Raw genomic sequence first — 16,734 nt, 5'->3', positions numbered from 1 at the left:
ATAGGGGGCCTGGAGAATCTAAGTTATGAGGAAAGATTAAAAGAATTAAACTTATTTAGCCTTGAAAAAAGACGACTAAGGGGGGACATGATTAAAAAAAATATGGTGAAATCCAATTCTATGTAAAACCCTCTCAAAAAACAAGGGGGCACTCCCTCCGTCTGGAAAAAAAAAAAGGTTCGACCTGCAGAGGCGACAAGCCTTCTTTACTGTGGGAACTGTGAATTTATGGAATAGTCTACCGCAGGAGCTGGTCACAGCAGGGACAGTAGATGGCTTTAAAAAAGGCTTAGATAACTTCCTAGAACAAAAAAATATTAGCTCCTATGTGTAGAAATTTTTTCCTTCCCTTTTCCCATCCCTTGGTTGAACTTGATGGGCATGTGTCTTTTTTCAACCGTACTATGTCACTATGTAACATTAGTTATTAAAAAGCGTTTTCTTTTTGTGGCGGCAGGTATCCTTATCAGCATCTGTGTATGTGTCTCTGCACAACGCATACACAGGTGCTATATGGCACACACAGGGCATAGGAAAGTAGGCAAGGGAGCTGATCCTATCTCACAAGCTGGATCTATTCTAGCTGTGAACTGTGTATGCTCTGTGGCATGCGCTGTTCACAGGGACCTACAGCGACTCTCGCTTCAAGGTGGAAGACGGGAGGCATTTTATTGAAGAGTGGCAGCCACTGCAGTCATCGCAGGAGCTGCCACCCCCTGCTGTTACCTAACACTTCAATGTGACCGCTAGTAACCCCCGTCACATAGCTATTACAGGGACTCCTGTGTAGCTTTAGGAGTCCCTGCGTTAGCTTTTTCTGCCGCACAGGACCTTCCAGATCCGCTAGAATTATTAATACCTACTAATATTTCTGTCGCATCTCTAGGTCCCGGGCACCTCAATAGAAGCTAGAGTTCATTGAACTCTAAAGTTTATTGCAGCGCAGGGGAGAAGAAAGATAAAAGACTGCTGTAGGTGAGTATACGTTTTTTAATCCAAATTTTTTTTCTTAATTATTTATTTTAAAAAAACGTGGGGCTCCTCCATTTCTCATAACCAGCCAGATACAATAAAGCAGCCGCAGCCTAGCATTACCAGGGTAGGTTGGGCTTTAGTCCCTTCCCAACCTGTGGCCGCCTCAGTGTTCGACCATCGCTTTAGATGGTCGGGTACTGGATCGTACCCAGCTCTTCCCGGTACATCTGGTGTCGGTGGGTACTGTGGTAATAATGGGGGAATTGGTGCTAGACTTTTTACTGGCTAACAATAAGCCCCAGCCTTAGTAATGGAACGCTGTCAATCAGATAGCGGCCATTACTAAGGCGGTAATAAAGAATTAAAAAAAATACAGTGACATAAGAAAACATTTTTTTATTGAAACTCCCACAACTCTCACGATTTTATTTTAAAAAAACAAAAGAAGAACGAAATAAACTTATATCAGCGAAGTAGTCCAAACAGTGGAACCTACAAAAACAAAAACACACAAACAAAAAAAGTACGAAAAAAAAAAAAAAGATACTCAACTACAGCAGTCTTCTGCATTCTTGATCTTTGATACTGTAGTAATACAGTAAGAAAAATTCTTGAAATCTTTTCTTTAACTTAACCCTTTAAAGACCCACACATTTTTTCGTTTTTTCGTTTTAGTTTTTCACTCCCTGCATTCCAACAGCCATAACTTTTTTATTTTTTCGTCAACAGAGTGGTGTGAGGGGTTATTGTTTGCGGGGGGAGTTGTAATTTATATTGGCATCATTTACAGTACCATATAATGTACTGGGTAACGTATAAAAAATTGCTCCATTGTTTTCTAGGTTTTGTTTTTACGGCTTTCACCGTGCGGTAAAAACGACAACTTAACTTTATTCTGCGGCTCAATGCAATTACGGTGATAGCAAATTTATATAGTTTATTTTTAAATATATTACTACTTTTACAAAGAAAAAACTGTCCACATGTGCACATGTGCACTGTCCACATGTTGAAAATGATCCTCTATTAATGGAGGTCGCAGTTAGGAAAGCAATAATATCTTTCCGTAGATGCAAAAACTTAAAGGACATATTAGTTAGAGGTCGTTTTTCCCAAAAAGAGAAGGGAAATGAGAATTGGTTATCAGCTATAGGACCGAAAGGTAATCATAAATGTGGACAGCGCAATTATTGCAACTCCATCATTCACACTAGGAACCTTAATTTAGGGGGCTGTGCGTTTGAAATCAATGAGCTGATAACATGTAGAACTCAATATGTTGTATATGCTATTGTCTGTAACTGTGGCAGATTTTATGTAGGTAAAACTATCCGACCCATGTATATTAGATTTCGTGAACATATTAGATCACTAGTCACAAGTGAGGGTTGTCCTAGATTGATACAGCATATGCAGGAAGAACATAGAGGCAATGCTAGATGTATGCGTTTTGTGGGTATAGTTCACATTAAACCGTTAGTGTCTGGAGGAGACAGGCATCGAGTTCTATTGCAAAAAGAGGCAGAAATCATCTCACAGACAGGGGCACTAGGACCTCTCGGCCTTAATGACCGAAACGACCTCAGTGCCTTTATAACATAAAAGAACCTTGTTGTTTTTAAACGTAATGAATAAATAGTAACACATTGTTACTCTATGTTGATACAAATATGATATACTATTTCACCATATTATATATTGTGTATTTCCCTGTCTTTTAGTATTTTGTTGCATAACATTTTGTACTGACATGTGGATAAAAAGGCAGGTAGAGGAAGTGACGCCAAGGCCTTGAGGAAGCGTGTACGCACGTGAAACGGCCGTAGGCTATTTCCACATCCTGACCAAGATCCAGAAATAAAGAAATTTGTTGAATATCCGGTGAGTGCCTCGATATTTTCTACCTCTACAGGAGAAGTTAGTGACTACACTGTCCATATATGGACACAGCGACGTCACTCACTTCTGAAGCGGAATCCCCGACCCCATGGCCAGGGATTCCGCTACAGGAGAAGTGAGTGACTACACTGTCCATATATGGACACAGCGACGTCACTCACTTCTGAAGCGGAATCCCCGACCCATGGGCGAGGATTCCGCTACAGGAGAGGTGAGTGACTACACTGTCCATATATGGACACAGCGACGTCACTCACTTCTGAAGCAGAATCCTCTACCCCATGGCCGGAGATTCCGCTACAGGAGAAGTGAGTGACTACACTGTCCATATATGGACACAGCGACGTCACTCACTTCTGAAGCAGAATCCACGACCCCATGGCCGGGGATTCCGCTACAGGAGAAGTGAGTGACTACACTGTCCATATATGGACACAGCGACGTCACTCACTTCTGAAGCGGAATCACCCGACCCTATGGCCGGGGATTCCACTACAGGATAAGTGAGTGACTACACTGTCCATATATGGACACAGCGACGTCACTCACTTCTGAAGCGGAATCCCCGACCCTAAGGCCGGGGATTCCGCTACAGGAGAAGTGAGTGATTACACTGTCCATATATGGACACAGCAACGTCACTCATTTCTGAAGCGGAATTCCCGAACCTGTGGCAGGGAATTCCTCTCCAGGAGAAGTCAGTGACTACACTGTCCATATATGGACATTGAAGTCAGTGACTTCTCCTGGAAGGGGGGGGGGATGGGTGCAACTTACAGGGGGCTGTGTGGCATTACCTACAGGGGACTTGGTGGCATTACCTGCCGGGGGCTGGGTGGCATTACCTGCCGGGGGCTGGGTGGCATTACCTGCCAGGGGTTGGGTGGCATTACCTGAAGAGGGCTGGGTGGCATTACCTGCAGGGGCTGTGTGGCATTACCTACAGGGGACTGGGTGTCATTACCTGCATGGAGCTGGGTGGCATTACCTACAGGGGGCTGGGTGGCATTACCTGTAGGGGCTGGGTGGCATTACCTGCAGGGGCTGGGTGGCATTACATACAGGGGGCTGGGTGGCATTACCTGCGGGGGCTGGATGGCATTACCTGCCGGGGGCTGGGTGGCATTACCTACAGGGGACTGGGTGGCATTATGTGCAGGGAGCTGGGTGGCATTACCTACAGGAGGCTGGGTGGCATTACCTGCAAGGGCTGGGTGGCATTACCTGCAGGGGCTGGGTGGCATTACATACAGGGGGCTGGGTGGCATTACGTTCAGGGGGCTGGGTGGCATTACCTGCCGGGGGCTGGGTGGCATTACCTGCCAGGGGCTGGGTGGCATTACCTGCCGGGGGCAGGGTGGCATTACCTGAAGAGGGCTGGTTGGTATTACATACAGGGGGCTGGGTGGCATTACCTGCAGAGGGCTGGATGGCATTACATACAGAGGGCTGGGTGGCATTACCTGCAGGGGGCTGGGTGGCATTACGTACAGGGGGCTGGGTGGCATTACCTTCAGGGGGCTGGGTGGCATTACCTTCAGGGGGCTGGGTGGCGTTACATACAGGGGGCTGGGTGGAATTACATACAGGGAGTTGGGTGGCATTACATACAGGGGGCTGGGTGGCATTACATACAGGGGGCTGGGTGGCATTACCTGCAGGGGGCTGGGTAGCATTACCTGCAGAGGGCTGGGTGGCATTACTTACAGGGGGCTGGGTGGCATTATCTACCAGGGGGGCTGTGGCATTATCTACAGAGGGAAGTGTGTGGCAACAAATTTAAATGAAATTCATCCGATTTTAACACGGACAGGGAAAAAAACGGATGCAAAACGGGTCAAAATCTGCCGTTAAAAACGGCAACACGGCCCGGAACGGAATCGGAACGGATGCAAAACGGTTTTTATCTGCCGACACTCGGACCCTGTCGTGTGAATAAGGCCTAAGGCGGGATTCACACGAACGGGTCGTTCCCGAGCCCGAGTGCCGGCCGGTAAAATCGGCCATTCTGCCCGGCCGGTTTGCATAAAGTTTTGCATCCGTGCCGGGCCGGGCAGATCCGGACAGTGACATCAGCGGCAACTCCTGAAGGGGAATCCCCATGTGTTCGGGGATTCCGCTTCAGGAGTTTCCCCTGATGTCACTGCCCAGATATGGACAGAGACATCAAGCGCTCTGTCCAGGAGCGGAATCCTCGAAAACACGGGGATTCCGCTCCTTCAAGGAGCTAAAGTGCGGCTAGCACATAGCAGAGCGGGGAGATACCTCCCCGCTCTGCTATAGTGGCGTCGCTACAGTAGTAGCAGCCGCATCAGCAGCAGCTGCTAGCGGCGCCATCTAAGGTGTCGCCGGGCCAGGGTGATTTTAACAAGCAGGGGAAGGGAGCCAGCGCAGCGATCCCTCCACCTGCTGTACACCCCGGCCCTGCCACACAGTGTGCAGCGATGCCATTCGTCAGAATGGCATCAACTCCTCCTCCTCACATGCACTCTGCGCTGTGAGGAGGAGGAGATAGAGCGCAAGCGCCGGGAAGCCCGGCCATCACTCGGGACACATCCCGGTGATGGCCGTGTAATACCCGGCCCCATAGACTTCTATGGGAGCCGGGCGGCCGGGTACCCGGGCGAAGATAGAGCATGTCCTATTTTTTGACGGCCGGATTTCCCGAACGTCAAAAAATCGGTCGTGTGAATAGCTCCATTAGGGGTCTATTATTCCTAATGCAGCCGGGTGCCGGCCGATTTATGAACTGCCGGCACCCGGCCGGGAAACCCTGCCGTGTGAATGAGGCCTAAGGGGCTGTGTGTTGCACTACCTACAGGGGGGCTGTGTCTGGAGCTATCTACAGGGGGGCTGTGTCTGGAGCTATCTACAGGGGGGCTGTATCTGGAGCTATCTACAGGGGGCTGTATCTGGAGCTATCTACCGGGGGGGCTGTATCTGAAGCTATCTACATGGGGGCTGTATCTGGAGCTATCTACAGGGGGGCTGTATCTGGAACTTTCTACAGGGGGGCTGTGTGTGGAGCTATCTACAGGGGGGCTGTGTGTGGCACTATGTACAGGGTGGCTGTATCTGGAGCTATCTAAAGGGAGGCTGTATCGAGCTATCTACAGGGGGCTGTATCTGGAGCTATCTACAGGGGGGCTGTATCTGGAGCTATCTACAGGGGGGCTGTATCTGGAGCTGTCTACAGGGGGGCTGTATCTGGAGCTATCTACAGGGGGGCTGTATCTGGCGCTATCTACAGGGGGGCTGTATCTGGAGCTGTCTACAGGGGGGCTGTATCTGGAGCTATCTACAGGGGGGCTGTATCTGGAGCTATCTACAGGGCGGCTGTGTCTGGCGCTATCTGAAGGGGGGCTGTATCTGGACCTATCTACAGGGGGCTGTATCTGGAGCTATCTACAGGGGGGCTGTATCTGGAACTATCTACAGGGCGGCTGTGTCTGGCGCTATGTACAGGGGGGCTGTGTGTGGAGCAATCTACAGGGGGGCTGTGTGTGGAGCAATCTACAGGGGGGCTGTATCTGGCGCTATGTACAGGGGGGCTGTATCTGGATCTATCTACAGGGGGGCTGTGTGTGGAGCTATCTACAGGGGATCTGTATCTGGCGCTATGTACAGGGGGCTGTGTGTGTGGAGCTATGTACAGGGGGGCTGTGTGTGGAGCGATCTACAGGGGGGCTGTATCTGGAGCTATCTACGGGGGGGCTGTATCTGGAGCTATCTACAGGGGGCTGTATCTGGAGCTATCTACAGGGGGGCTGTGTGTGGAGCTATCTACAGGGGGGCTGTGTGTGGAGCTATCTACAGGGGGGCTGTGTGTGGAGCTATCTACAGGGGGGCTGTGTGTGGAGCTATCTACAGGGGGCCTGTATCTGGCGCTATGTACAGGGGGCTGTGTGTGTGGCGCTATGTACAGGGGGGGGCTGTGTGCGGAGCTATCTACAGGGGGGCTGTATCTGGAGCTATCTACAGGGGGGCTGTATCTGGAGCTATCTACAGGGGGGCTGTGTGTGGAGCTATCTACAGGGGGGCTGTGTGTGGAGCAATCTACAGGAGGGCTCTGGTGGATGATTTTTCTATTGACCGATAGCAGAGTTACACAACTGGAAAAAAAATCCCCATCATGTAACTCTGCTACCTGTCAATTGAAAAGTCATCCACCACAGGGTCTCCCTCTTGACTTTCATTGTTCTCAGCCTTTTGGTTTGTCCTGCAGCTGCTGCCGCCGTGATGAGCAAATGTTATACCCAAGATAGGAAAAGTAACACAAAGACGACATAACCGGATCCATAATATCTGTGATATCCAGACAGTCTAGGGATCCGCAGTGATAATGCACGCACGTTATTTGCAGAAGGATCTGACCGCGATTTGATATGTTGATGCCTGATATTGAGCGTGGTTAGGGGGCGTGGCTTAAAATGTCCCTCTTTTCCGAATTCAAAAGTTGGGAGGTATGGTTACAGTAGTCAAACTATGTAATGTCCTACACCAAGAGCATTTACAAAAGGGCTAGATGTTTATTTATTGACAAATGGCATTGAGGGTTACAAATAATCCAGCAATGGAAAATGTGTAATTGATTGAAAGAGGTTAAACTAGATGGACCTGTGTCTTTTTTGAACCTATGTAACACATACATCACCTTATATAAAACTGTGTTTTGGTGCATGTAGAAAATTGGCAATGTCAGTATAAGGGAGTTGACAGAACTTGTTTTTTCTTTGTAGCTCCTTCTAGTTTACATGGATGTGGATGTATCTTGCATTGTTGAGTCCTTAACATCATAGAGAATTTTGTGACAGGACCATTGTATTAGGATTATTTTTATTTATTTATGAATATTTTTGCTTTCATCCTGTAATTGCTTTATATTATATGCAAGGCGGATGTCAGATAAAACAATGGCCACATCAAAAACAATGAGGAAGATTGATCACTGTGCCACCTTCATTAGTTTATCAAAGGTTTCCGTCATTTTTGTACTAGTAGAGTTAGAAAACAAAAGCAAGTCCAATCAGAGGCAGATTCATCAACAGTGCGCCCTATTAATGAAAGTGGCGCACGCGGGACTGCCAGATGAAACTTGTGCAACATTTGTAATGTACCAGTATTAATAAATCTCAATGTATCACACACACTATCCTTCCATCTATCCAGTCGCACAAGACTTGTCTAGGTGAATTTACTGCTAGATGGTTGGTTATTTTAAGGTTTCTATGACTTATTTATAAGACAGCTATAGTTAATGCTATATAAATAACAATCACAAAAATATTGTATTACGTCAAACGAAGAAGAAATAAAGTCTGAGCATGTTCTGTTCGTTTTGTGTTCTACACCTGTTTTAATAAAGCTCGATTCAAGCCAGCGCGTCTCACAGCAATGACGTCATGAGCGCGATCGGCGTAATCTCCTGTTCCGCCGTGTACATAGGACGGTAAGGGCATGCCCGGACTTTCTATAAATAACCGCCTCGCGTTACTACTTGTGTTATATAATACCCGTCAATGTAGGAACTTGTTATGTAGTCAATATATGGAGCAGATAGAATAAACAGGACTGTAAATGGCCCAATGCCTATATTGAATAACTTCGAGTCAGGACACTGATACTTAAAGGGGCATAACACTGCAAATAGAGAGATGTTCCTTATCTATGTTCGTTGCCACACGTATTTGTTCATATATTTTCACTGAACGTTCAATCAGTAATGAAGTTGCTTATCTGTTAGGCTGGGTTCACACGAGCATGTTACGTCCGTAATGGACGGAACGTATTTCGGCCGCAAGTCCCGGACTGAACACTGCAGGGAGCCGGGCTCCTAGCATCATAGTTATGTACGACGCTAGGAGTCCCTGTCTCGCTGCGGGACAACTGTCCCGTACTATAATCATGTTTTCAGTACGGGACAGTAGTTCCACGGAGAGGCAGGGACTCCTAGCATCGTACATCACTATGATGCTAGGAGCCCGGCTCCCTGCAGTGTGTTCAGTCCGGGACTTGCGGCCGAAATACGTTCCGTCCATTACGGACGTAACATGGTTGTGTGAATCTAGCCTTAGGGTATGTTCACACGAGGGCGTCTGTAACGGCTGAAATTACGGGGATGTTTCCGCCTGAAAACATCCCCGTAATTTCAGCCGTAACGGCATTTGCAGGCGCTTGAACGCCGCGTCCATTACGGACGTAATTGGCGCTGCTATTCATTGGAGTCAATGAATAACGGCTCCAATTACGGCCAAAGAAGTGACAGGTCACTTCTTTGACGCGGGCGTCTATTTATGCGTCGTAATTTGACAGCGGCGCGTAAATATATGCCTCGTGTGAACAGACATACGTCTGCCCATTGCTTTCAATTGGCAGATGTTTGTCAGCGCTATCGAGGCGCTATTTTCGGACGTAATTCGGGGCAAAAACGCCCGAATTACGTCCGTAATTAGTGCGTGTGCACATACCCTTAGTCTGGGTTCTTATTATAACCCTGTGAAATGCTGCAGTAAAATACATGTATTCACCTCTCATAGTAGAAAATGGGAAATCTGCAGCAGAATAAAACAAATGCTGTTTTTTTTATTTTAAATTACATAGGTGGATTTTTAATTCATATTTTTATTTTTTAGCTTTCATTTACAGACATATATATCGATATGCCAGTACATTAGCATGCATATGAATAGGTATGCCCTAACAACTGGAAATATGGTCAGACAGCCCTGGGGTCCTTCAATGGACCCTGGGCTATCTGTCCATATATGTTATGTCCCTCCATCACATCACAGGCATTCCCTGTGATGCGATTTTCCCTTTGAATGGCGTGGTCAGATTTGATCGTGGCAAACAAGGGGTCAATGGCGAAGATCAGACCTTTCCCCAAACCCTGCTATTAGAAATGTGTATGACAGCCATTGCCCCGCATCCCAATCACATGGGCACACTTATGCCCGCGCCATCAGTATGACGTGCATGATGAGGAAAACGTCCAGCTGCTAATGACGAGCTACGAAAAAGAGAACGTTCCTTCTTTGATGTGGCCGGCGCCGCACTATTGAGCGGTGCTCCGGGACGGGCACCGAAGAAAGACAGAACATTGTGGGCATTGTGCAGTCCGCGCTCTATGTTCTCTGCAGTACTAGTGAATAAATATTAATGTGTTACAATACTAAAATCTGCGGCTGCATAGCTTAGTTTTGAAATACATAATTCATGGTGTCAAACCGTTTGGCCCTGCACAGTAGCAAAATAGTATTGAAATTTTCGATTCATCGTGCGACCCTACTATACATTATTGTGGATTTTCAGTGCAGAAACTATAAAAACCATTCCAGCTGTAAACGTGGCAGGAGAGCGAATCAAACAAGTTTCCATAAGGGTATGTGCACACGATGAGAGGCTTTTATGTCTGAAAAGACAGACTGTTTTCAGGAGAAAACAGCTGCCTCGTTTGAGACGTAAATGCTCCTCCTCGCATTTTGCGAGGCTTCTCTGACAGCCGTAAATTTTGAGCTGTGCTTCATTGAGTTCAATGAAGAACGGCTCAAATTACGTCTGAAAGAAGTGTCCTGCACTTCTTTTGACGAGGCTGTATTTTTACGCGTCGTCGTTTGACAGATGTCAAGCGACGACGCGTAAATGACAGGTTGTCTGCACAGTACGTCGGCAAACCCATTCAAATGAATGGGCAGACGTTTGCCGACGTATTGTAGCCCTATTTTCAGACGTAAAACGAGGCATAATACGCCTCGTTTACGTCTGAAAATAGGTCGTGTGAACCCAGCCTTACTCAGAACCAATCATTTAGGTAACACATAATGATAATCAGGCTGCTCACACAGGACCCCTCTAGTAACCAGAGCGCAGAGTGGCTCTCACCCTTCATGATCCGGCTTGTAAATTTTTACATGGACAAACCATTAATTTTACCAAGACAGACGATTTTCAGATGGAAGCCACCATAACAATCGACAGCTCCAGCTCCTCACACTCCTGCCAAACAGCTGATGACCGGGGAAGGTTTCCGTTAGATATAAATTGCAGCTGAAATTTATTAATGCATGATGGCCATTCATGACCGACCGTCCATGTAATACAGTGAAGGAAATAAGTTTTTGATCCCTTGCTGATTTTGTAAGTTTGCCCACTGTCAAAGACATGAACAGTCTAGAATTTTTAGGCTAGGTTAATTTTACCAGTGAGAGATAGATTATATAAAAAAAGAAAAGAAAATCACATTACAAAATTATATATATTTATTTGCATTGTGCACAGAGAAATAAGTATTTGATCCCTTTGGCAAACAAGACTTAATACTTGGTGGCAAAACCCTTGTTGGCAAGCACAGCAGTCAGACATTTTTTGTAGTTGATGATGAGGTTTGCACACATGTTAGATGGAATTTTGGCCCACTCCTCTTTGCAGATCATCTGTAAATCATTAAGATTTCGAGGCTGTCGCTTGGCAACTCAGATCTTCAGCTCCCTCCATATAAGTTTTCGATGGGATTAAGGTCTGGAGACTGGCTAGGCCACTCCATGACCTTAATGTGCTTCTTTTTGAGCCACTCCTTTGCTGCCTTGGCTGTATGTTTTGGGTCATTATCATGCTGGAAGACCAAGCCACGAGCCATTTTTAATGTCCTGGTGGAGGGAAGGAGGTTGTCACTCAGGATTTGACGGTACATGGCTCCATCCATTCTCCCATTGATGCGGTGAAGTAGTCCTGTGCCCTTAGCAGAGAAACACCCCCAAAACATAATGTTTCCACCTCCATGCTTGACAGTGGGGACGGTGTTCTTTGGGTCATAGGCAGCATTTCTCTTCCTCCAAACACGGCGAGTTGAGTTAATGCCAAGGAGCTCAATTCTAGTCTCATCTGACCACAGCACCTTCTGCCAATCACTCTGAGAATCATCCAGATGTTCATTTGCAAACTTCAGACGGGCCTGTACATGTGCCTTCTTGAGCAGGGGGACCTTGCGGGCACTGCAGGATTTTAATCCATTACTGCGTAATGTGTTACCAATGGTTTTCTTGGTGACTGTGGTCCCAGCTGCCTTGAGATCATTAACAAGTTCCCCCCGTGTAGTTTTCGGCTGAGCTCTCACCTTCCTCAGGATCAAGGATACCCCATTAGGTGAGATTTTGCATGGAGCCCCAGATCGATGTCGATTGACAGTCATTTTGTATGTCTTCCATTTTCTTCCTATTGCACCAACAGTTGTCTCCTTCTCACCCAGCGTCTTACTTATGGTTTTGTAGCCCATTCCAGCCTTGTGCAGGTCTATGATCTTGTCCCTGACATCCTTAGAAAGCTCTTTGGTCTTGCCCATGTTGTAGAGGTTAGAGTCAGACTGATTAATTGAGTCTGTGGACAGGAGTCTTTTATATAGGTGACCATTTAAGACAGCTGTCTTTAATGCAGGCACCAAGTTGATTTGGAGCGTGTAACCGGTCTGGAGGAGGCTGAACTCTTAATGGTTGGTAGGGGATCAAATACTTATTTCTCTGTGCACAATGCAAATAAATATATATAATTTTGACAATGTTTTCTTCTGTTTTTTTTAAAAATATAATCTCTCTCACTGGTAAAATTAACCTATCCTAAAAATTCTAGACTGTTCATGTCTTTGACAGTGGGCAAACGTACAAAATCAGCAAGGGATCAAATACTTATTTCCTTCACTGTACACCTACGGTTGCAGTTTATCTAGTGAGAGCTGCTGTTTGTTATTGGCTCTCCACTTTGTTTAATAGTAGGGAGACCTAAGCAGGTCTCGAGTCGGCCGAGCATTCATGATACCGCGCCTTTCAAAGGCTAAGGGACTGACAGAGACCGCCTAGTGCATCGCTCGGCTGTTTCCGTCAGTCCCAAAGACTTGGAATGGAGCGGCATCATGAATACTCGACCGTCTCTTCATTCAAACTCCTCCTCAACGTGGATTATGGGGGTCCCAGCGAACATATATTTCTCACCTACCCAGTGGATAGGTGATAAAATGTCCTTTGTGGGAGAATCCCTTTAAAGGTAATGTATCACCTTTTTATTTTTTATTTTTTTTGCTATTTAAAACCAGATAGTGAAACATAATCTTTTTTTCTAATCTTAATTTTTTGATAGTATATTTTCTGTACATGATTATGGGGGCAGCCATCTTGCTTGAGCTGCTGTTAACAGCATTTAGAGATATGCTTTACAGCAGCCACATGATCCATAGGAACCTGTGAACAGGGGGGGACCCATTGACTTCTATGGGAGAGTGTTCTAGGCATTATCTGTGACCTGTGGAGATGTCATTATGTAGAGAGGGGAAAGAATAGGAGCAGAGCAATCACCTGTTATTAATGGTGGATCCTGTGTAATCTATATATATATATATATATATATATATATATATATATATAGAGGTGTTACGTGTCATTGTAATGCTGCCTTTGATGAGGAGATGACTGCTGAGAAGTGATCTCTGCAGAACAGGAAGGATCAGTCTATTAACCCCTTCAGGACCAAGCTAATTTTGGCCTTCAGGACCAGACCCATTTTTCCAAATCTGACATATTTCACTTTATGTGGTAATAACTCCGGAATGCTTTTACCTATCAAAGCGATTCTGAGATTGTTTTCTCGTGACACATTGGACTTTATGATAGTGGAAAAATATGGTCGATAAATTCAATATTTACCAGTGAAAAACACCAAAATTTTGTGAAAAATTGCAAAAATGTGCATTTTTCTAAATGTAAATGTATCTGCTTGTAAGACAGGCAGTTATACCACACAAAATAGTCGCTAATTAACATCCCCCATATGTCTACTTTAGATTGGCATCGTTTTTTGAACATTCTTTTATTTTTCTATGACGTCACAAGGCTTAGAACTTTAGCAGCAATTTCTCACATTTTCAAGAAAATTTCAAAAGGCTATTTTTACAGGGGCCAGTACAGTTGTGAAGCGGCTTTTAGGGCCTTATATATTAGAAACCCCCAAAAAGTCACCCCATTTTAAAAACTTCACCCCTCAAAGTATTCAAAACAGCATTTAGAAAGTTTCTTAACCCTTTAAACGTTTCACAGGAATTAAAGCAACGTAGAGGTGAAATTTTCAAATTTCATTTTTTTTTTTGCAGAAATTCATTTTTAATCTATTTTTTTTGTAACACAGAAGTTTTTACCAGAGAAACGCAACTCAATATTTATTGCCCAGATTCTGCAGTTTTTAGAAATATCCCACATGTGGCCCTAGTGGGGTAATGGACTGAAGCACCGGCCTCAGAAGCAAAGGAGCACCTAGTGGATTTTGGGCCTCCTTTTTATTAGAAAATATTTTAGGCACCATGTCAGGTTTCAAGGGCTCTTTCGGTGCCAAAACAGTGGAAATCCACCAAAAGTGACCCCATTTGGGAAACTACACCCCTTGAGGAAATTATCTAGGATAAGTGAGCATTTTGACCCCGCAGATTTTTTTGCAGAAATTATTGGAAGTAGGCCGAGAAAATGAAAATCGTCATTCTTTCAAAGAAAATGTAGGTTTAGCTAATTTTTTCTAATTTCCATGAGGACTAAAGGAGAAAAAGCACCACAACATTTGTAAAGCAATTTCTCCCGAGTAAAACAATACCCCACATGTGGTTATAAACGGATGTTTGGACACACGGCGGAGCTTAGAAGGGAAAGAGCGCTATTTGGCTTTTGGAGCTGAAATTTAGCAGGAATGGTTTGCGCAGGCCATGTCACATTTGCAAAGCCCCTGAGGGGACAAAACAGTGGAAACCCTCACAAGTGGCCCCATTTTGGAAACTACACCCATTGAGGAATTTATCTAGGGGTATAGTAAGTGTTTTGACCCCACAGGTTTTTTGCATAAATTATTGGAAGTAGGCCCTGAAAATGACAATCTAAATTTTTTCAAAGAAAATGTAGGTTTAGCTAATTTTTTCTCATTTCCACAAGGAGTGAAGGAGAAAAAGCACCGTAAAATTTGTAAAGCAATTTCTGCCGAGTAAAACAATACCCCACATGTGGTAATAACCAGCTGTTTGAACACACGGCGAGGCTTAGAAGGGAAAGGGCGCTATTTGGCTTTTGGAGATCACATTTAGCAGGAATGATTTGCGGAGGTCATGTCCTAATTGCAAAGCCCCTGAGGGACCAAAACAGTGAAAACGCCAAAAAAGTGACTCCATTGAGAAAACTACACCCCTTGAGGAATCCATCTAGGGGTGTAGTGAGCATTTTGCCCCCACAGGTGTTTCATAGATTTTATTAGAATTGGGCAGTGAAAATAAAAAAAATCCTTTTTCTTCAATAAGACGTAGCTTTAGCTCCAAATTTTTAATTTTCTCAACAAATAAAGGAAAAAAAGAACCCCAACATTTGTAAAGCAACTTCTCTGGAGTACGGCAATACCCCACACGTGGTCATAAAATGCTGTTTGGGCACACGGCAGGGCTCAGAAGGGAAGGAGCGCCATTTGCTTTTGGTGTACAGATTTTGCTGCATTTGGTTTCTGGTCGCTATGTTGCATTTGCAAAGTCCCTGTGGGACCAAAACAGTGGATCCCCCCCACAAGTGACCCTATTTTGGAAACAACACCCTCAAGGTATTCACCTAGAGGTGTAGTGAGCATGTTAACCCCACAGGTGTTTTGCAGAAATTTGTGTGCACACGATGTGGGAGAATGAAAATGGGAATTTTTCCTTAGATACGCCAATATGTGGTGCCCAGCTTGTGCCACCATAACAAGACAGCTCTCAATTATTATGCGGTGTTTCCCTGTTTTAGAATCACCCTACGTGTGGCCCTAATCTTTTGCCTGGACATTCGACAGGGCTCAGGAGTGAAAGAGTACCATGTAAAATTGAGGCCTAATTTGGCGACATATAAAGTATTGGTTCACAATTGCAGAGGCTTTGATGTGAAATAATAAAAGAAACCCCTGAGAAGTGACCCCATTTTGGAAACTGCACCCCTCAAGGCATTTATTAAGAGGTGTAGTGAGCATTTTCACCCCACGTGTCTTTTCCATAAATGATTGCGCTGCGGAAGGTACAAATTAAAAATTTTCCCTAGATATGCCAATTCAGTGTCAAATATGTCGTGCCCAGCTTGTGTCACTGGGGACACACACCCAAAAATTGTTAGAAGGGTTCTTCCGGGTATGGTGATGCCATATATGTGGAAGTAAACTGCTGTTTGGGCACACTGTGGGGCTCAGATGGGTGGGAGCGCCATTTGGGTTTTGGAGCGTGGAATTTGCTTGGTAATTGTTTTGTTTGGAGTATCACTGTTGTTTCCGTTTATAATGTGGGGCATATCTGAGCTGGGCAGAGTACATCAGGGGCATAGTTAGGTGGTATAATAATAAGGTAAAAAAAATAATAAAATGATCCATAGATGTGTATTACGCTGTGATCGATCCAGTCTGCACAGGCCGGTGTCGCACTGATAAATGTCCTTCTTTATCCCCCTTTTGGTCCACACTCCGCACCTTTGCAGTTTTGGGAATTTTGCCGGGAAAGTGTTGTCCTGGTATAATACGGGCACCCTCGCTTCCAGCAGATATATTTGGGCCCTCCCCTTCCTGGCTCCCTAATTTTAGTGCCTTGATACATCGCCTTTTGAAACAGAAGAAATGTTCCCCTCTGGCCTTCACAACTGGATATTTTTCTTTCCTGACGTATTGGAGCCTTAACTTATTTTATTTTTTCATAGACGTAGTGGTATGAGGGTTCTTTTTTTATGGGACGAGCTGTAGCTTTTATTGGTACCATATTGGGGTACATGCAACTTTTTGATCACTTGTTATCCTTTTTTTGGGAGGCAAGGTGACAAAAAAAACAGCAGTTCTGCCATAGTT

At 45.2% G+C, this 16,734-nt stretch overlaps 1 protein-coding gene across 1 annotated transcript in view; it reads left to right on the top strand.

The window, feature by feature from the left end:
- The first annotated feature begins 8,256 nt into the window (after positions 1–8,256).
- The window catches only part of NDUFAF1 (NADH:ubiquinone oxidoreductase complex assembly factor 1), a 54,058-nt gene continuing 45,580 nt past the window's right edge, over positions 8,257–16,734 (top strand). The window contains exon 1 of the mRNA XM_075843281.1: positions 8,257–8,323. The gene's annotated coding sequence lies outside the window, so the exon portion shown is untranslated. The remainder of the gene's footprint in view (positions 8,324–16,734) is intronic.

The sequence above is a fragment of the Rhinoderma darwinii genome, chromosome 12 (assembly GCF_050947455.1).
Source record: "Rhinoderma darwinii isolate aRhiDar2 chromosome 12, aRhiDar2.hap1, whole genome shotgun sequence".
NCBI lineage: Eukaryota > Metazoa > Chordata > Amphibia > Anura > Rhinodermatidae > Rhinoderma > Rhinoderma darwinii.
Note: the sequence above shows the minus strand (reverse complement) of the source record. Positions and strands in the feature narration are given on the sequence as shown.